The following is a 21,757-nucleotide window of genomic DNA, read 5'->3' as shown; positions in this document are numbered from 1 at the left end:
CTAGGTCAGATTGAAAAACTTTCAGCTATTTCATGTCTTACAAAAGTCAAATCCCAAAATCACTACCCCATCCTAATTTAAGAGATTACCTCCTTCACTTCTCTCAGACCAACTAAGGTGTCAATTCCATGCACAGCTCATGTGGAAAAGTAGAAGAGATGAAAAGAAGTCAACCCTTACATTTCTCTTGCTAAATGTGCCAAAACCTATGTTGCCAGTTCAGCTTCAGCAAGTCAGCTAATACTATCATACTGAGGCATCTCATGTGATTCATTATGGCTAGTCAAACCCTAAAGTACTTAGGCAAATTCTGACCCCAGAAGAGAGTATGTTGAGCCTTTGAACAGTGACTGTATAGCAGTGGTTAATCTGTAAGCAATCTGCTGATAACTGAAACAAAAAGTGGATTTTTTGCTGATGAGGCTGGGCAAGTTTCTTGGCATGAGTTCCTGCTACTTTTAGAAGTTTAATTGATATGGCCTCAGTTGCTCAACACCTGAGAGTTGCCACAGGTTGCTGGAGGTACTTGGTTACCTCAGTGTTCACGGGAAAACAGGAGGTGATTGCAGCTCTCCTGCCACTCCCCCTCACACACCCCTTGGTACACCCCCTTGAAGTCTCAAATGGCAAGCCTGCTTTAGACAGCTGAGGATTAAGTCCTGCTAGAACTTTTTTCCTGCCGTGGAAAAGAAATAACTCATTTTTGGCTCTACATGGCCAAGATCTCTAAAGAAAATAAATCCCCAAACTGTTAAAAATTGTCATCCAGTGTTCATGCAAATATTCTTTTAAATCTTCATACATTTTTTCCCCATGCAAATGGGTAATGGATTATTCACTGAGATACACTACTTTTCTGTGATTTATTTAAATGCTCTTTTGTTGTTTTCCAGTCTAATAAAATACACTGTTTTTTATTTACTAACACAGATTAAAAATACTTCTTGGCTGTATTTTTTTAATTGCAAACTTTTTTCCCCTCTGTGTTTGTATTTTAAAAGTTTAAAGGATAGTCTGTCCTGCATAATGAAAGTCCCTAGTTATCTATTGGCTAAATGTATTCCGGGTAGTCAAATCATGAAGCTTCCATTCTGCTATGTAATTTTGTCATGACCTGACAAGTATTAACCTGTTTGCAAGGAAGAACACTTTCATTTTTATGGCTTTTACATTCTGCATAGAATCACTGACTATGAAAAATGTTGCCATGAACCAGAGGGAGAAGAGGGAGGATGCCAGAGTTTAGCCTGTTCCTCTCAAATCACCAGCCATCACAGCTCACAGGGGCATTAAGCGTACCACTAAGTACCTTCCTTTAGACATAATCTCCCTGAAAACATTAATAGAATTAATGTTCCTAACCCCATAGCTAAGTACCCATAAACAAACTTTATTTTCTAAGGAATGATAATTTTGTTGGAAATGTTGTGTTGGTTAGAGAAAGGTTTTCTTTCCCCTTGTTTTTGCTCTTTGTCACCCTGCCTCTGCTTTTTTGAACCTTTTTGTATGATATATTATTGATCTGTAATCTGAGCTAATATCATATATTCAGCTTTACACATTAGTTACAATCAGTATTGTGAACTCAATCTAAAATCATGTCAGACTCCAAAAACTGTAATAGTTGTTTAAAAGTCATCCAGGTTTTCAATGTTATAATTTATGTTATCTTCAGACCCTTGTTTTCTGAGCCTCACTTGGATCAAGATATATGTTTTCCATGTTTTTCTTTACATGCAAGAAGAGATTTTCTCCCAGATTTAGACTCCAAGTGTTGAAGATCAAACATTTAAAGACTTGAGATTGTAGAAATTGGTAGTACTGATGCCTGTATCATGGCACAACTCTCTAAATCTCCCAAAAATCTGCAGTACTGTCTGAGGGCCAGAGGAAAAGAGGTGTGTGCATGTGTACTATATCCACTATATGATGGATTTCTTCTCCAGGTTCAGTTCCCATACCCCCATAAACATAGGTGACCACCATATTCTCACTGATTGGCCAGTATTTCTTTCACCCTTCTATCTAGTAATTTCATTTGGTGGAAACCATTTAACAGCAGACTGATTCACTAAGACTGAAAACTGGAAAAACAAGGCTACTTTAAGTGGTTAAATGGAATAAATACATGTTTAAACTTCAAGACATTGTTTACTATGTGTTCATTAACTACATTAATATTATCTCTTTGACATTTCCTCCTGTCAATACACCACCCAGGAAAATAAATACTCAGAACACAAACCATTAGAAAAACAGTGAAAAAACAGGAAGGTAAAAGGAATATATTAACAGAGGAAAATACTGTCATTTGCAGAATGAGACACAGTCTTACATTTCTATTGCATCACTCATGTAGAAAATGAAGAATGTGGGAAAAAAAATGATGAGTAATTGTTTTACCTTTGTTTTGTACACATAAATCTCCTTGCATTTATCAGCTAAAGAATGTGGTCGAGAATGGTCATTTTGCATTCATACAGTAACTGCACACACTGCGCAGCAAGAATATGCTGGGTAACAGAAAATTTCACAAAACTAGTATCACAGATTTGTTGCACTTAATTATTCTAGCATCTGACTTCTGATATGTAATATAGTATAATCACACTTAGTAAAATGTTTGTATATACAAATCCAGCTACTTGAAAATTACCTTTCAATTGTATTCAGAAGATTTTATGCATCACATGCATACTTTTTTGATATGCATTGGAATATTTAATCAAAACTGTTGTCCAGCACAAATGGCAAGGACAAGAACAAATAACCTTCTGATTGCTGATGTTTTGGTTGAATATGCTTCCTATTAGTTACATGACTTCTTTGAATAACTGATGTTCATTGGGAAAAATTCTTCATTGCACTGCTCACCTTACTGATGTAGCTTTTTTCAGTAGGCTGATGACATTCCCTATTATACCTGAAATGTTCAGAAAAGGCAAGATAGAAATTCTACCAAGAATTTAAGTGTAGACGTAGTCCAACAAGATGGGGCACAACATGACCATTTAACAGAATGGTCCATGATTATTATTCTGCAAATAAACAGAGAATAGTCAGTTATTCTGAGCCATAAATTCACTTATGTAGTGCTAAGTCACTAAACAGTCACACCCAAATACGTTTCTCCTCTTCTTACCTTGTGAGATTGGCCCTCTGCATGATCATATGAAGCCAGAGTCTCACAGAGTGAGATCTCAATCAGTTTACAGTTGTTTGGCTCCTTTCAGATTTACAGTTCTGGAAGAGCTTCCCTGTAGAAGGAAAAAGGCAAAACCTAGCCAGGTTAAATATGGAATTTAAGCTTTTGAAAGGAGATTAACAATATCCTAGTGTCAATAAGGACATCAAAGGTGGGTTTGAGTATTTTCATGCAGAAGTCCAGGCAGTATCCAATAACGAAGTGATGGTATCAGAGATCTCATTCACCTGGACTAATTCTTGCCTCTTTACCTCTAGTCATGGAGATAATAGAACTCATTGCTGACTACAAACATACCCAGGAAGCCTTGGTAAATTAACAAAAAATTCTTGGCCATTTCTGAAGTCAGCACTGAACCTCATGACTGATTTCCTCTAGCAGTTTTAAAGCTGGACTGTATGTCTGTGAGCTGCAGTTGAACATTTGACTGCAGGATAGAACCACAGAACCATTAAGCTTGAATCCATGCATTCCTTGTGAGGCTGAAAAAACAGCAAATTGGAACAACTGCTTAAATTGGAACAATTTGCTTTAATTACAAAGTACATTAGTACATACCAAACATTTGAATCAGAACTGACAGATTTACAAGCTGCTGGTAATAAACTGAAGGCTGACAATATGAGTTTGAGACCCCCAAAATGGGAACTGTTCCAAAAGCAGGTATTTTATCTTGGCTGTACAGGAAAGGACTTACTACTGATGAGAAGGAAATCTGTGGCTGCATAGGACTATCAGAACCCCAGAAACATGCTCGCTGATGATTGTGACACTCTGCTGCTTTTCATAAAAACAGTTATGTATCTGTGAACATTTCAAAGCCACCATAGTGACTGAGAGAGCAAGGAAAGACATTTCAGTTGTTAACAAAGGAATGTAGTATAACAGAGCTGACATAATACCCCACTAATACCAGATGTAAGTATTTAATTTCACACTTTACAGACTGTTTTGACAGAGGAAGATGTACATATACACACAACTGCTTCAAGTGGAATCTTCACAGAAGAAACGTCCTTCAGTAAAATATCTGATACCTACACTAATAAGTATTAATTTTTAACAGTAAGGACTATTGTTTGTCATTGTGGAAAGACAGACAGACAACTCCTTGCTCAAAGAACAAATGACATTTAGATCCAAAAAATGAAAGAAAAGGAAAATGTTCAAGTTTTAAATCCTCTAGCAAAAAGGTAGAAATCTAGGATTGTTGAAAATGATCCAGACTTCCATAGTCTTTGCCTGCATTCTTGACAGCTCATGACATTAGTCTCTTCAGGAAATCATATGGATGTGGAGTGGGTAGAAGCACTGTAGGGCTGGCATGAAATCTTCATGGGAATCTGTTAGCTTAATTTTTTGTGAAATGTAAGCTCAGTAACTAGCTTGAATTGAGGATAGTTTGTGATGTTCTGTGATTACTGGTCTTTTGTAAATATTTCTTGAAGCAAATTTGAAGGTCTGTTCATAAAAATCTACATAAGAGTTTAACTCAGCAGTGAAATGCTAGTTATATCCTGGTAGCATAAGGTCTGGATATTGGGAAAAAGTCATCGGAAAGTTGTGATCTGAGCAAAAAGAGGTAAGTTTAAACATATCACATAAAAATTCAAATATAAACCTTTTTTCCTGAGTCAGCTTTGGTGTTTATGGAACAACCTCTGTTTTCTGAAAGCCTACAGCAGGGATTCATGTGTGTGTATATCTATATATACATTAAAAATGTATGTATGCACATTTAATACACATACACACTATATATGGCGACAGAGTATCATAGAAAAGAGACAAGCATATCCACAGCCAATATTTGTAAAGGATTGTAATGGATTTTATGTATTCATAGAATCACAGAATATTATGAACTGGGAGGGACCCACAAGGATCATCAAAATCCAGCTCCTGGCCCTGTGCAAGACACTCCAAGAATCATGCCATGTGTCTGAGAGCCTTGTCCAAACACATTTGGAGCTCTTGCTGGTGTGACCACTTCCCTGGGGAGCCTGTTCCAGTATTCAACCACCTTCTGGGCGAAGAAACTTTTTCTAATATGTAACCTAAACCTCCCCTTGACACAACTTCAGGCCGTTCCTTTGGGTTCTGTCACTGGTCACCACAGAGAAGAGATCAGTGCCTGCCCCTCCTCTTCCCCTCACATGGAAGTTGTAGACTGTGATGAGGTGTCTTCTCAGTCTCCCCTTGTCCAGGCTTGAACAGACCAAGTGCCCTCAGCTGCTCCTTGTATGGCTTCCCCTAAAGGCCCTTCACGATCTTTGCACCCTCCTTTGGATAGTCTCTAATAGCTTTATACCCTTCTTACATTGTGGTGCCCAAAACTGCACAAAGTATTCAAGGTTATGACACACCAGTGCAGAGCAGAGTCAGACAATCACCTCCCTCGACTGGCTTGGAGATTCAGATTATGGTGTTGAAAGGAAAGGGCCTATGTAAGTAGAATATGTATGTATGTATGTGTATGTATGGCCAGGTGTCATGAACAAAGATTTGGGAAGGGCTCTCCCCACCTGGGTGTGCCCTTTGAGACTGCATAGTGGATTTTTTTGGTGAGGCCCAGCATGCGTGGAACTGACCCCACCCTTTAACTCCTAAGGTTCATCTGCCATGGCCGAGCGAGTTTGGATGGTGACAGTAAAGTCCTCAGGACTAGAACCTACAGCCCCTGGTATTCCCAGGAGGTCTCCCATCCAAGTACTAACAGGGCCTGACCCTGCTTAACTTCCAAGATCTGATGGGATCGGGCAACAGGGTAGCATTTAACTGCCTCTGTAAGTAGAATATATGCAGGGAGAAAAAGATGATGATTGTAAGATTCATTCCAGTTATTCTTAATGTTATTCTTAGCATTAGGTATTCTTAGCCCAAGGCTATTCTTAGCCTTAAAATGAATTTTTAAAGATATATGTCTAAGGGAAATTATTTGAATTATTTAGACTGAAGCAAAAGGAGGCACAAAAACTTTCCAACCTAGACAGATAGAACTGCTAAGTCCCAGGTATCTTAAACAAATATGACAAGGCCCGAGGAAGAGGCAGATTGGAGGAGAGGAATACTGACGATACTGAAATGAAAAGAAGCTGCATTGTACGTGTGACAAGCTGTACCCATCCTGTGACACTTTCTATTGCTCTCAGCCAAACTTTGTCTGTGATCTCTCCCCAAAGAAACATATGAAGTGTTATCTGCTAGGACCGACGGGTCGGCTCTTGCACTTTCGTTCCCACCGCTTCCTGGAGCTTCCCCACCAAACCCCCACACATGCTCCTGAAAGGTGCCGCGGAAAATAGATCCAGCGAGCAGCAAGGGGCGGCTGGAAGGCGGCCGGCCCGGGAGCAGCCGCTCCCGCCGCCCTGCACGGCCGGGGCAGGCTCGCCCGTCTGAAGCTGTGGGGAAAATTGTTTCAGAGGGCGGATCACGAACGCCCAGCGGGGGCTGTTCGCGTGCAGAACATCAAAGCACTTGGGGCAAAGCGACGTTGAAGAGCCCCGTGGTTGCTCGTAATGAGAAGTGGGAACGTCGCGGGTGGGACTCTCATGGTCATTCCCGCGGAGGTGCGGGGAGTCTATAAGGGCGAGGGCCGCAGGAGTGTCTGTGTAGGCTCTGACGCCGCGGGGTCCGGGCTGCCCGGCCCCCCTTCCCCGAGGGAGACGCCGGGGAATACGGTCCGACGTTTCAGGGAAGACCCCCATCGCCGCTGCACCAGCGCGCCGCTCAGCTGAGCGGGGTGTCCTGCCTCCTAAACGCAGGAGAGGAGGGAACCGCGGCAAGGGGGTCGGCGGGGTGGGGTTTGCCTACCCGCACTTGTGGGAAGGCCGGGCAAGGGGGCTCTGAGGGGAAGAGCGCCCCGGCTTTTGCCGCCGAGAGAGACCCGCCGCTGCCACCGCAGCTCCGCGCAGCTCGCACCACCGCAGGGAGCCGTGCTCGGGCCCCGTAAGTGGCTCCTCTCTCCTGACTTTCCCTTCCTCGGGACCGGGTGGGCGAGGGCTTGGAGGAAGCGTCTCTGCCGGGGCCTCTCGGCTGGCTCGGACCTGCTGGCAAGAGGTCCCACGTCCGAACCAGGCGAGAGCCCCGGTGTGCGGCCGGGGGGGCGCTGAACCCCCTCCTTGCTCCGAGGAGTTATTCCGAGCGCCAGGAGACTTGCAAGGGGAGAGGCAAGGACTTTTCTGCTGCCTTTTAAAGTCTGCTTGGAGGGAACGGCGCTGGCTGTTCCTTGATGGCCCCGGTCCTGTCCCCGCCAGCTCTGGGTGCTGGGGCGCGGAGCACCCGCGGGCAGAGGCATCAGTGGGTGCCGGGCACAAGGGGAAAGGCACCTGAGCGCTGCTGGGCTGCAGGTGCAGGACCTTGTTTGCTGGTTCTGGGGTAGCATCTGCTACTACTTTAAGTTTGGAGGCGTGGATGGGTGAAACGGCTCTCATGGGTTTCCGAGGAGCTCCCTCAAAAATTTCACCTGTAGCTGATGTCAGTGTAAGTGCTACCCTTGGAGGGGTTTACTTTCTCAAAGCATGCATTCGCAGTGCAACCCCAGTTCTTCAGTGCGTTTTGAGAAGCTGGGGAAATCACACTTCAGTGAAGAGTATGAAGTGGGTACAGGTCCCTAACTGTGGTTAAGCAAGTTTAGGAAAACTGAGATTGTGCCCTTCTGCCGACTTTGCATGTTGAAATATGTTTGAAGTGTAAGTCATTCAACATGTAATGCTGCTGGCAACTGGAGGAAACTAGTCCAATGAAATAATTTAAAATTTGAGGAATCTGAAGCAGCAGAACATAATCCTTCCATTTAAAATATTTGGTATCACTTGAGATTTATGATAACATTTGGATAGAGTGTTGTGAATCTGATGCAAGTCTTGGGTGTAGGTGAACTCCATTAATTCGGCTGAATTACCATAGTTTTGGGGGAGTGGGATTATCACACCCCTTGGTTCTGACAGTGCATGTAATTTCTTCTGAGTTTTAGGCCAGTTTTATGCATCATTCCAGCAAAAGAAACTTCTGAAAGGAATACGTTTCCTGAAGTTTGGCTTCAGGTGTGAAAGGAATTACTTCATGCCCACCCTCTGCTTCAACTGTATTAATACCTAACATTATTTTTAAAGCTTTCAAACATTTCTCCTTGTATTCTTTTCAGTAAAACCAAAACAAACACATTGAGAGGCATTCAGATGTTTCAGAGATGGAGAATGTAAGACAAGGGATCGTGGCATGTAGAACTTGTATATATTGAAACAGGCTGATGGTAGTTTGTTTATGCTAGAAAGACAAAACGCATTCTATGAAAAGCTCTTATAGACACTGTGCAGATTCAGTACACAGTGGCTCTTGGATTAGAATTTGGATTACACACTGTGGAAAATGTTTTGAGTTCTGGTTTGTGTTAGCTAATGGCATTAAAACATTGACTGAAAAAATAGGCATCAGGCCTATAAAAAAATTAAACTTGTTTTCATTGATATCAATAATGTACTGCATAGTCAGATAGAAAAAGACATGGTGCCTGCCTGCCCTGCTCCTGTAAGCAGATCTCCATTGCTGCAATTAATTCCATTTGTCTCTTCTCTGTCCACACAATTTAAACTCCACTGGGCTCTGATACAAACTGGTACAGGAACAATATAACCCTATAGAGACATAAGTAGCTGTATTGATATCTTACGAAAAATGCAGTGATACAAATAGCATAGATTTTTACTCTTTTTCCACATGTTGTGATGAAGATTATTCATGAATGAAGTAAAATCTAACTGATGTTACTAAAATACAACCTTTGATTCTTCAGATGTGAATGCAAACTGGCACTTCATGAAGTTTTAATGCAATAAAGCTTTTGATCCTGAAGCTACATATGTTTGCTATTGTGTGCATGCATAAATGGTCTGAACAAAGTTCTTGACCTCAGTAAAAAATGCACTTAATAAGGTGCATGACTGTGTAGCTTTGTACACACTTGCAGATTAAACCAAAATCAGTTTCAACTTTCTTAATAATCATAGAATCAGAGAATATCCTGAGATGGAAGGGACCCATAAGGATCATCAAAGTCCAACTCCTGGCACTGCACAGGATGGCCCCAAGGATCACACCATGTGCCTGGGAGTGTTGTGTTAATAAATTAATGTACTTAGTGTATTTTCAATGTGCCAGGATGTAATTCTATTTCTTTAAGCTTAAGATTTTAGTCAATAAGGTACTCAAAGACAAAAATGACTTTGGAGTCAATGTGTTGTTATTGATACCATATATTACCTACTCTGTGGGATATTTGATATATGAATATGTTGGCATAAGTGGCAGTGAGTACAGAAAGACAGACAAGATAAAAGAGTAATTTTAAACCTTTTAAAACTTTTTCAATTTGTAAGTGTTTTGGCAACAACGTATTTTGGAGGAGGTTTCTGTTTGTAAATCAGTGCTTGAGGATGAATATGACAGGCCTACAACTAGGCAAGGCTCCTGGGTAAGTATGTTGTATATAAAGATCCAGCAGGAGATCTCTAAGTGGAGGTAACTGTAAACCCCCCACCTATCTTAAGTGAAAAGGTGTGAAACTTAATTTTACAATTGTAGAGACCAGAAATGGAACAGAGATTAAACACACACATCAATTTAAATCAAAGTAGGTTTTAGCTTGTTTGAAAATGCACGTTACTTCTACATTTCTACTTGAATGCACTGCAGAGTAACTGGGAAAAGTTGTGACTGGTGTTCATTGCAAAAAGAGATGTATTGAAAGGTGCTGTGAAAATTTAATTCCTCCTTTTGTGCCTTGGCAGATTTTTGTTCATTTTGCAGTGGACTTTATGTTTAAGACAGGTGAATGAAGGGGAAAGACTGCAAATTATAAAAAAATGAGCTTAAGCTGTACCTCGTTCCCTCGTTTAAGATCCCTCATTTAAGATCCTAAAGTTCTCATAGCTTTACTCATATACCTTCTGGTAGTTTTCACTTGTGTTGGTTACATAAGTATTTTAGCATATGTCCATCATGATACAGGTATCACATGACGCTAAAAATAGCTCCACAACTAAACATAGCATGCTTTCCTGGTTTGCCTGCTGTCTTATTTTTAACCAGAATTCTCCCTGACCCATTCTATTATATACTTCAGAGTAAAACCCCTTAGGAAAATTTTCCTTCACAATATTAGGTATATATTAATATAGCATGTGCTGTAGGGTACCAGTCCTGTCTTTGACTTATTATTCATTTTTGATACTAGAATGAGCAATTTTCTGGCATTTCTTTTCCCCTCAGGTACCTCCCAGGCAGCTGGTGATCTGCTAATGCCATATAGCCAAAGGTATAGAAAACAGTTAGCAATGCCATTTTAATGCATATTTGTGATTCTAAAGCAGAACTTTATGTACTCACATTAGCTTTTTCCATGCTAAGATATTAAAAAATATTTTATATGCTGTTGAATTTATTAAAAAGTATATAAAAGTATTTGGAGTAATGTATTTTCTGTGTCTGTAAATTTTTGTGTATCTGAAGGTGCCCACTTTCATGATACCTTTGCTGTTTAGTGCATCGCTTTTGTAATCTCTCAGTGTCATGATACAGTTCTGATCCTCAGTCTTGTCGATTCCTGTCTTTCTGTGCATTCTCCTGCTGGGGTCAGACTCCATACCACTGGTTTAGTAGCTGAGGGATTTGGTGTTGGTCAGTCAACTGACAGGGCTGTTGGAAGCAAACAGTTGAACTTTCCGAAAATGGCAAACGTGTCCTCCTTTCTGCTGGGAAAAGCATTTGTATAAGTGATCTGCCACTACAACTCCAGTGAGAATTATAAAGGTTACTAGTAAGAGTGGCTTCTGGAATTCCTAAGTTTAGTCATTGTTGACAGTCATCCAAGATCCACAATACTATCTTGCCTGATCTCAAAATTGTAATTTATCTGAGTGCACACATTCCAAGGGGAAGATCATTTTGAAATGCACTGAATGTTGCCCTTGTCTTCACAAATTCCTGCATAGAATTGCATATGTGTGGAATGAGATATTTCTGAATCTCTGTGAGATACTACTGGGAAATACATTGCATGTGCTTGACCACAGGATGAGCAGTTAGCTCAGGACATCTTGTTCTACATGCATCTGGAGAAGAAATGCAAGATTACCTCGAATAAAACATTGTGCTTGCAAGATGATTGTTACGGATCTCTAAATGACAATATGTGGACTGCAGCAATTACATACACAGATATCCTTTAGTTCCCTCAGTCTCACTTGACCATGAACCCCTGTAGAAATGAGGGTGGGCAGGTTGTGACATTCTAAAAAATTAATAGTTTAACGGCTGGTGTTGAGTCTGTTTCTTGAATGTACTAGGGAAGAGGTGCTACTGGAATAGCATACACAGACAACTGTCATATCTATGCTTTCTGTACTGTGGATGTTAAGATTCTGTCCTTGACTGCATAGACTCCCGTGTACATGTGACGGTTGTGTATATACATAAGCAGCCCCCCAACATATGCTATAAAGAAGTAAGTGTTAAATTGGAGTAGAATATTTTATGGTTAAACTTAATAACAGGTCCTCTCAAATAAAGTATACCTGCATTCACATATTGTAAAGTTAACAGAATCCCCAAAACAGATGGAGTTTCTCAAAATGTTGCCCAGACAGCAATGAACTTTTGAATGGTATGGAATAGCAACACCATAGTTCTCATGACAGCTAGCTACTCTAGTTTGGGTTATGGCTTCTAGAAACCTAGTCTAAAACTAGTTTACATAAAAATTCAGGCCATAGGATGACTTCTACAATACTGATTTTGAAAGAGTAGAATCTCAGTATCTGAATGGCTGCATGCATCTGACAGGTAGAAGTAAACCAGCCACACAGGAGAAAAACTGAGGAAACAATCATATATAAACCATCACATTATTGTCATGCTTGTTCACTGACTCTGGTTCTTCTTCCATCTCACCTTTGCAATTACCTTTTCCTACCACACCCAGCAGTTAATGTAGGTGAACCATAAAGACCTCCATGCAGTTGCTAGAAAAAGATTGGTTTTGGTGCCCTCAGTTCCCTGTGACAACTCATCAGAAATGCAGTGGCATGCACACATCTGTTGTTTCTGGTAAGTAATCTGAATAGACAGAGACAGTGTTGGTGATTCAGTGTTATGCTGTAGTTCCCTGTATCACTAATTAATGGCAGGGTAGTTTTGCTCCTTTGTGGTGGTAACATCAGTTTTCAGAGTTCTTGGATGGTAGTTCTCACTAAATGATCTCATTTCTGAAAGTTACTTTGTCAGATGTACTACCAGAAAGGGATTATTAGAATTACACTAATCCAATTTACTGGTTACTGGAGTTTTTGTAAATTTATCTGCTGTAGAAAGATAACAAAATGTAGGAAGGTGTCAACTGACGAAATGCAAATAAATACATTTTCTTATGCAGAGAACTTAACTAGGAAACATTTTTTGATTGAGATTGGACTGAAGGAAAAGAGAAACTGTTCCAATGGTTTTGCCAGACTTTTCTACCATCATCTATGTTTAGTATACAAATTTACTACACCTGTGCTTTTTGGTTTCCAAATTTTTTTTTTTAAGAAATGTATGGAATAAATTTATTTTTTTTAAAGAAGATTATGCTTTGTATGACTCTTTTTGGGAGGAGGGAGTTCAGTCAATTTAATCTAATCTTCATTTCCTCTACAGTGAAAACAGTGAGTGATGTGTATAAGCTGTTCTGTAGCTGTGTAAGTTCATGTAGCTAATCCCTGCTCCTTGCCCATTTTCTTTGAGGTTAGCTAGTTCTTTGTCTGGAGTTGGATTACAAGCTATTTGACAACATGGGAAAGCGATTGTGTTTCTTTTATTTTGTTTGCGCAGTCCCATATGCATTCTAGTTATGGAATAAATAATAGTTGAAATGGAATTTGAAAGGGATTGTCATTGTCCTTTTCTAAGTTTCCTTAGACTAAGAAACATCTCCATGTTACTTAAGGAAAATGTAACATTTGGATATCATGAAGATATTTGATTACTTACATGAGGACCTAAATTACTTCCTCTGAATTCACTGTTTATAAATGATTTGTTGTAATACCGATTTTATTTTGCCCTTGAATGTTTTTGGACTATCATGCAATTGAGAGAAAACAATGGGATATGACTTGCCATTAAATACTTTGAGCACTGTGAATTAGATAGAAATCGTGTGGATATATAGAATTAACATGCATTCATGATTCTTTTCAAAGGCACAGTGCTTCAGTGTGCTTTCTTAGAAGCAGTAGTTTAGATGACTAGGCAGTATTTTTGATCCTTGTAATGACAGTCTAACTTGTTTTAAGGTTTAAAGTAGTAGTAATTATTTGAGTGCAGTAAGTTGCAGAATTTAGTTGCTCTGTTCTGCTGTAAGGATTTGATGAGAGAGAGAACTTTTAAGGGTAGTACTGAGCAATATCATGAAACATCAGGCTTATTATGTGGAAATTAGGCCAACAAACATTCTTACATGTTTTTGCAATAATAGGTACATTAATATGTAATTTATATGTTGTATGATTGTTGCTTTTCCTCAGCAAGGTGTTTTCAGAAACTGTTGATGTCTTACACCTATGCACAACTCACCATCCTGCATCCACCCTCTTTCTTTACAAAGACTCACGGAGGGGCCCTCTGATAAGGAGGAGCTGTTCTGCGTGTATAACAAGGTCTCATTCTGTGCAAAGAGGGAAGTCCTGAGCTCGAGGCTTCCTTCAGGCCTGTTTGTAGAAGATGCCTCCTACATCTATGAATTTGTTTTTTAAAAAACAAATATTTTTCGATAAGGCATGAGTATGCACTATGTAAATTTCTATGCTGGCAAACTGATAAGAGAAAAATTCCCATTAGCTACAAGTACATGAGTAAAATTATTCAATATTAAAAATTCAGTCATATGGATTACCAAGAAGTATATGGTGTGTCATTAGAAATACTATGAGATTTGCAAATATAATGTTCAGTGTCAGATGGAGAAGTTTGGAGAAGCTGATATTAGTACTTTTAAAAATACCATCTATGAGGAGACTTCCTATTTTACCTAATATGCCTGCCTTGAGGGTTTCCACTCTCTTAACGTGACCTATGTACCTGTCCTTACCATCCTTAGATATATATCTTATCCTGTGCCCCAAATCTGAATTGGCCTGAACAGTTACTCTTAATAAAGATTCAAATATCTCCTAAGGAATCCTCAAACATGAGTTGTGATTCCTTGTATCTCATGTCGTTCCTGTTCCCCAACTTACTTTTCAGTGCAGTAGAAACTGCTATATTTCATCCTTACATCAGTTGGTATAGAATAACTTCATGGTCTGTAGACATTCGTGCTGGTGTAAACAAACAAACTATGCCTACAGTCCCATAACCTGACCATAATAGAGCTAAAATCATATTTGGAAGCAGACTTATGGAGGTGAAGTATTTTTCCTAAAGTCTGTATGTAACTGCCTTCTTCCAGTATTTTTATTTTTCTGCCTTCTTGCACAAAGCCAAATGGACTTTTCTTATTTGTCCATTTATGTGAAAAATCTAAATGCCTGACAGAAAGTTGACATCCTTGACTCTTCTTAGAGTCTAAACAACTGAGTGGAATTTAAGCGCATTAATAACATTTAGTTGAGATGATATGCAGAGCTCCCATATTGCCGAGATCTCTGTTTTCTGCTCAGGGAAGTATATGGTTAGTGCAACACAACATCTAGGAAATGATGAGAGGGCCATTGTATTTGAAAAACCTTTTGGAATTTATGGAGGCGGAACAGTAGCAAACTTGTGTTATGCCACTTATGTGAGAAAAAAGTATTACAAGCTCCTCTGTGGTAGTTTGTTCTCTGTAGCTGAAGATGAAATGCTGCACAGGGAAGCAATAGTGATTGACATGGTGTTTGCTTCTGAGAGTCTGAACAGGTTTGTTTAAGATGCAGTAGACCCAGATCACCTGAAAGTGTTTTAAGGAAAGACTGAAGGTGACATTTAGTGCCATGGAGTTGATATAGTGGTGTTGAGTCATAGATTGGAGTGGATATCTCAGAGGTCTTTTCTAACCTAACTGATGCTGTGACCCAACTATTGCTGTGACTTCTTCAGAGTTTTAAGGAAATTACACTAAGTTTTCAGGAGTTAAAAAGTAGATCTTAATATGTCATTAGATGAAATCTCATTTGCCTTGTGAAAAGGCAACTTTCATCATCATGGTGGAGCCTGATACTGAAAAATACCAATACTTGATAACAAGTTACCATGTGCTATGAGGTGTTCTGGTAGAATGCTTGTCTTAGGCCAGTGAGGTACTGTATTTTTCATGGTAGAGGGAGAAGAAACTGAGAGGGAAAAATCAGCCCTGTAACATATTTTCTCTAAGTGAAGAAAATCTGTTCTAATTGTTTCAACATTTATTCCTTAGTGGGATGCTACTTCTGAGTATTCAGTTCAGAACTGGTTGCAGTCTTCCATGCAATGTCCAGCAATTAGAAATATTTTGTTAGACCATCGTAATTTATTTTTTAATTTATTTTAATTCATTGTGTCTTATTCCCAAGCAGTTAGTTTCAACATCAGACTTAATAACTCCATTTTGTATTTCTAATTGTTCCAGTTATAAACATTTATAAACCTTTCTGCAATTCTGTAGTACTCTGTAAAGCCTTTTATGGTGTTTAATTGCCTATATCCTCCACTTCATTAATTGTCTAAGCAAATAATTTTATATTTGTATTAAATAAGGGTTTTTTTTTCCATTTGACTGTTTTTCTGTCCTATAGTAACAGATGGTTTGCACTTAGTTCAATGAACCAGATGCAAAAAGAGCAGAATTTGCAGTAAAATACTGTTGATGTTGCATTTTTATTCACACACAATAAATTAAGTCAGCTTTCCAATTATGTAAAGTGAAATGTTTACACTCTTTCATGGAAATTAATTAAAATGCATCCACTGGACTCTGTGAAACAAGTAAATTTCCCAGTCTGCATGGGCTCATATGGACAGTCTGTGCTTTTTTTACTGAAGCTCTGTCAACATAAGAAGCTCTTGTATTGTGCTCCAGGCTGCTATCTCTTGTTCCTGCTCCAGTAACCATCCCTCTATGCCTGCACAGCTGTTTGTGGTACTGTGCAATGAACTGGATTAAGAAACATTCACTTTTTCCTTGGGATATTTTTGGTTAAGGATCAGTTCCCTATTCCAGTGGAATGGCCACACACATGGCTGTGCAGCCACAACTAAGGGATGGGCACAGAGGGGAGAATAGACTAAGCAGTATGAGCTGCTTCAGTTGTACCACCACTGGAAGAAACTATTCAATGTGCTTTACATAGCTGTAAAACATACCATAACTTCACTTATGCCCTCTGATGTTTGTCTTCCCTTACTTTTAGACCATCTTTTTTTACTGAAGAAATGATTAGTTGAAAAGGTTTGTTCATAGGACTGTGGTATCTCCCAAACCTTTGAAGGAAGTTTTGGCATTTAGAATCATACTTTTTTGCAACATAGGAACTGTAGAGTTCAGTTTCATTCCTTGGGACAGAAGCTAAAGAAAGTAACAACTTTTTAATCAAGATACCACTTACCAAGTGCTGATGTTCCTTTAGACTGGCTTGGTAAACAACTTTTTGTGAAACTGTATTGAATGAAGGATTTTGGATAGTTCCTATTTTAAATATGTTACATCTTTACTATAACTGTAGTTCCACTATTGCATATTTGACCTGATTCTGATCTCTATTTGGCATTGTAAATAGAAACTGTTTTCGCAGGAACCAGTGAAATTGCCAAAGTTGCAAAATACCCCTCTTCTTCCTTTCCCCCTCCCAAACACTCTCTCGACTCTCATTTGCATTTATTACTAGGCTTTTATAACCTATCTGCATTTCTTAAGAAAATAATTAAAAATTATTTTCTTGTACCTGTTTATGAAAACAGGCAATATTACACTATATTTGTCCAAACAGCTGCATCATGATTGGTAAAAATTACGCCTGTAGAAGATGGTTAATAGGATAAGTATATTTCTTTACTCTACGTAAGAGAACAGTGGAATCCAGTATTTTAGCTTGGCTGAAACCTAGTTAATGAAGGTATGGGTTTCAGTGTTCCATATGCTTTCTAAGAATTTGGTAACAAAGATTGCTGATAACACACAGTTAGGCAGTGAGTTGGTTAAATTGCAACTGTTTACAAATGGCAGAAAGGCAGCAGAGAGGCAGAGTGATGTGAATGTTGTTCATAGTGTTCCCTGGAGGGACAGCTTGGGGTGCCTGGAAAGGAGCCTGGAACTGTAAGCAAAGAAGCTCTCCTATACTTTGATTCCCACTATGTTGAGGGAAACAGGACTCTGGAAACACACAGCAGGGCATGTGAGATGTGTGACATTGAATTTCATCACTTCACTGGTTAGCGCAGCATCTGCTTTCCATGGGGAAAATCTTCCAAGTGCTAAATGTAGACTCTTCTTTGACAGTAAACACACCACTTGAAACCCCATCCAAAGACTGAAGGAAGATCTGAAACAGTGGTATATAGCAACTTTACTTACAGTGCTACTTCTGTGGTCTTCTCATAAACAACTAGCATTGCTGCTGGCTTGAATGTGGAGAATTTTGCATTTCTCTTAGCAAACTTAGAAAGCAAGATTTCAAGAACAACAACAAATAATCCTCCACAAAACTAACCTGAGAATTAAATCTGTGAATTGGATAAGCTATAGAAGTTGTCTGCCTGGATTTGGAACTGGGTCTACCAGGGTACTTGCATAAGGCTGAATATTCTACCACAGATTTCTTCTCTGGAGGCCCAGGAAGGGAAAGTTTGGATTGCTCCATCAGAAATCCTACAGCCTTTGACATTAGCATTTGTTTTGACTGATACCATTCTGCTGAAATGTATTTGGCTTGGTTCAGCATTGCTAATAAATTGGGTACATTACTGGGCAGAACAAAAAAAAAATAACTTTTTCAGCACAGACTCTGAGGTAGGAGCCTCAGTGGGTTACACTTGATATTGTAATAGCCTTCAAGAAACAGAAATGTGGGATATGCTTCAGAAATGCTAGTGTTAAAATCCCTCTCAAGGCTGAAATATGTGTAAGTATATACCATGTGATATATAAATGTGAAGTGTATGCTGTATGTTCAGACTGATGTTTCAGAATATAATCGCACGCCAGGCTGCACAGTGAGGAGTGGCTGATCATTGTAAGCAGTGAAGAATGGGAATTACAAAACTGTTGCTCATATCCTGTGTGGGTTGTTTTGCTGGCCTCTGGTATTAATTTGACCATCTAGAGAGATTCTCTACATCCCTTGCATGTATCACTGAACACCTGTATCAAGAAAGCATATCTAAACCTTCAGCTGCTTCTGGGATCTTGCTCGCTAATTAATGTGGCAGTACTGTATTTAGTATGGACTATGGAAATATAGCAATATAATTTTGGAAAATTTTGGGGTTATTTTATGTAGTGAATCTTAAGTTGGCAAGTCAGCATTCAAAGACCAAATTATCTCAAAGAACAACCAAAAGACTGTTCTTTTACGGAAATGGGTGTGTGACTGGTTTATGTGTGTCTTCAGGCTTGTACAGTGTACCAGCTTGCCTGTGTATGGTAGGAAGAAGGTACTGTCTGCATGCCTGCCACAGCCCCTTCCTTAGACACATACTAGGAACTAAAATGGCATATACTCAACCCTGGGAACCCTGGACATTTATCAGTGTGAAAGTTATAACTGAAAGGAAGGGGGAGAAGTCCAGTTTGTATGGGTTTAGATAAATGAGCCCTAGAATTCAGCAGTACCTCCTACCTGAATTCCAAGTTCTTGTATTAAGACCACTTCAGCATGTGGTGGAGCGGAGCTTTCCTAATGGTCTTTTACAAAAACTGTGGAAACCAAAGACTGAAATAAATAATAAACCCCTCCTATACAAATGCAGCCTCTGTCCTTGTCTTTCTCAGCTGTTTCTTTCTACAGTTCACACTGAAATTAGAGTATGGGCACTGAAATAAAGGCATGCTGAAATAGAACTTGGGCTTTATTTTCTCATTAGTAAAGCAGAACTGATAATGCCTATATTATTTCTGTAATATCCTTATTTTGCTTTTTGAATTTCAGCTCAAGTAACTTGGAGTCAGAGTTTCATTTGGCAGTTCCATCAGTGAATGCCACATCAGGGTGCAGGGTGTGGTGTCAGCATTTAATTCAGTACACAGAACTTGGAATGGAATAAGACTTAAAGTAATTTTTGTAGCTGTTATTCTCCAAATATCTCTGTTTCCCCAAAATGTACCAGTAATGCTGCAGACTGAACAACAGCACTGTCCAAGTTCACTTAAAATGGCTTTGCTCTTTGTAGGTGTTTCTGCCAGTGATGGGTTCATATTTGACACATTGTTATGAGTCAGTCACTATCAGCACTGCTGCAGTGTTACATTCTAGACTTTAATCTTCCCATTCAGGCTGTTGTGGCCTTTATAGGTTCTTAGCTTGCCTGACAGCTCTGCATTATGTGAGAGTAAGCTTGTCCTTACTCAGAGTAGTGGTTGCATCCAAGAGAGTTCTATTTCAAGGCTCACCTGCAGTGGTTAATCCTTATCCATATGTACCTTGCAGTAATGCTGGTACAAGAACTTGTGCAATTTGCAGTGACTTGTATCTGTAAACTACTCTGGGTCAAAATTGATTTAGTACCTACTCAGTGTGGTTCCATTCCCCAGTTTAATTGACTTTACAGCCACAGAAATGTTTCTGTTGGTCCAAGGGAAGAAAGCAGGAGGGAGCATCCAGCTGGGGTACATCACTTATTTTGGTGGAAATTCCATCTTGAGGTGTTAGTTCAGACTATGCTGTGACTGCTGATGCAGTGAAGGAGGCACAGACCTTAGCTGACTGGCAAACATCTTTGCATTCAGGTGGGTTGCAAACCAGCCTGCAGCCTTTGCAGTTGAGGATTCACTGTTATCTGTGTGTAGTGCAACTGGTGCAGCTCTGCAGTAATGAAGCTATAGAGGAAAACTTGTGATGCTGTGGATTCACTGACCATGCCTGTTATGTTTTGGTATGTGTGGGAGAATTGGTAGTAATTCAGTTTAGTTTTTGTCTGGTTGCACAGACTGAATTACCATTACCAGTTGGAGTGTATTAGGTTGTGTTCTGGCTTGCATATCCAAATTTCCTTTCATATGAAAGGATGTCTCAGAATTGTTCACAGTGAATGGTCAGCATGACTGGGAAAATCTTTGAAACTATGCATTTTATCTGAACAAAAGTGCCAATGCTCTGCCTATAGATGCTGCAGTCAGACTGTTGACTGTAGTATCAATGGGGTTTCACTTGCTATACATGACTCTTATTCTTTCTGATTCCATTTCAAAACTTGTTTTTGTGACAGTTCAGCAGCTAATTCCACTGTTGCTCTCCAAGCTCAGAGACTGCTGCATTGATAAACTCTGTGTTGGTGGTAATGGTCACAAAAAGATAGCACAATTCTAGCACAATTTCACCCCCTAACTTCATCTACTGTGGCAGTATTGCATGAAAATTGAGCTAAGTATGACAACATGAAGTTTAAGTCAAATTTTTTTTTGCTAGACTGTTTTTAGTGTGCATACATGGTGTCATGAAATTTAGTACCCAAAGAAGGGAATTTCTTATTCCAAACAATTTGTGGATCTTCAGTGGATGAAAACATAGAATCAGAGAACACTAGTTTTGAAAGGATCTCAAGGATCATCTAGTCCAACCTTTCTTGGCAAAAGCAGTCTAAACAAGATGGTCCAGCACCCTGTTCAGCTGAGTCTTAACAGAGTCCAATGCTGGAGAATCCACCACTTCCCTGGGGAGATTATTCCAATGGCTGAATGCTCACATTGTGAAAAATTTTCCTCTTGTGTCTTAATAGGAGTCTCTCTAGGGAATATCTTGTACCCCTTAGCCTTTGTCTTTTTCATGTGACTCCATGTAAAAAAGGAGTATCCATCTTCATGGAGCTTTGCCAAAGTGTGGTAAGTGTCAAGACAGTGCTTTAAATAGTTGCATTTGCTGTGTAATGGAAAGTATTGAATCTGAATAATCTAAGAAACATCAGCAAGAGAAACCTACATACGTGTTTGATAGATGGCCTTTACCAGCTTACTCCATTCTTGTTTGAAGTTATGAGCAACAATAGCTGTACTGGAGCTTCTTGGCATTTTGATAGTCAAGCATGTTGGTTGTGCACCAGTAGGAAGAGAGGTGTACTCACCAGCCTACACACATTTTGGTTTTTACATCTACTTTTTTCATACTATTGATTTTTCTTAGATTAATTTCTAAGGCCTTGATTCTGAGCTGGGTGTTCCCACAAGATGAATAATTGCAGATATATTTTTTATCTTAGCAGAGTTGAAAAGTTTTTTGTTTCACTAGCTAGGGCTCAGAGTTTATTTATAAACAGAATTGTGCTATATGGCTACAATCTGTAGTAAATTTAAGTGTTTTTATAATGAAGCCCTTAATTTTGAAGGGATTTCAGTCTTTTTGGTTATGCATA

General features: G+C 39.4%; 1 protein-coding gene across 10 annotated transcripts in view; it reads left to right on the top strand.

Annotated features, from left to right (window-relative positions):
* The first annotated feature begins 6,727 nt into the window (after positions 1 to 6,727).
* SLC7A2 (solute carrier family 7 member 2) overlaps positions 6,728 to 21,757 on the top strand; it is a 53,905-nt gene continuing 38,875 nt past the window's right edge. For 3 of the 10 annotated variants that reach the window (XM_071556407.1, XM_071556405.1, XM_071556404.1), the window contains exon 1: positions 12,239 to 12,310. The gene's annotated coding sequence lies outside the window, so the exon portion shown is untranslated. Of the gene's footprint in view, positions 7,154 to 12,226; positions 12,311 to 21,757 lie in introns of those variants that run through there. The other 7 variants (XM_071556402.1, XM_071556401.1, XM_071556398.1 and 4 more) reach the window with 5 other exon arrangements.

Source organism: Pithys albifrons, chromosome 5 (genome assembly GCF_047495875.1).
Source record: "Pithys albifrons albifrons isolate INPA30051 chromosome 5, PitAlb_v1, whole genome shotgun sequence".
In the NCBI taxonomy this organism is placed as follows: Eukaryota; Metazoa; Chordata; class Aves; order Passeriformes; family Thamnophilidae; genus Pithys; species Pithys albifrons.
Note: the sequence above shows the minus strand (reverse complement) of the source record. Positions and strands in the feature narration are given on the sequence as shown.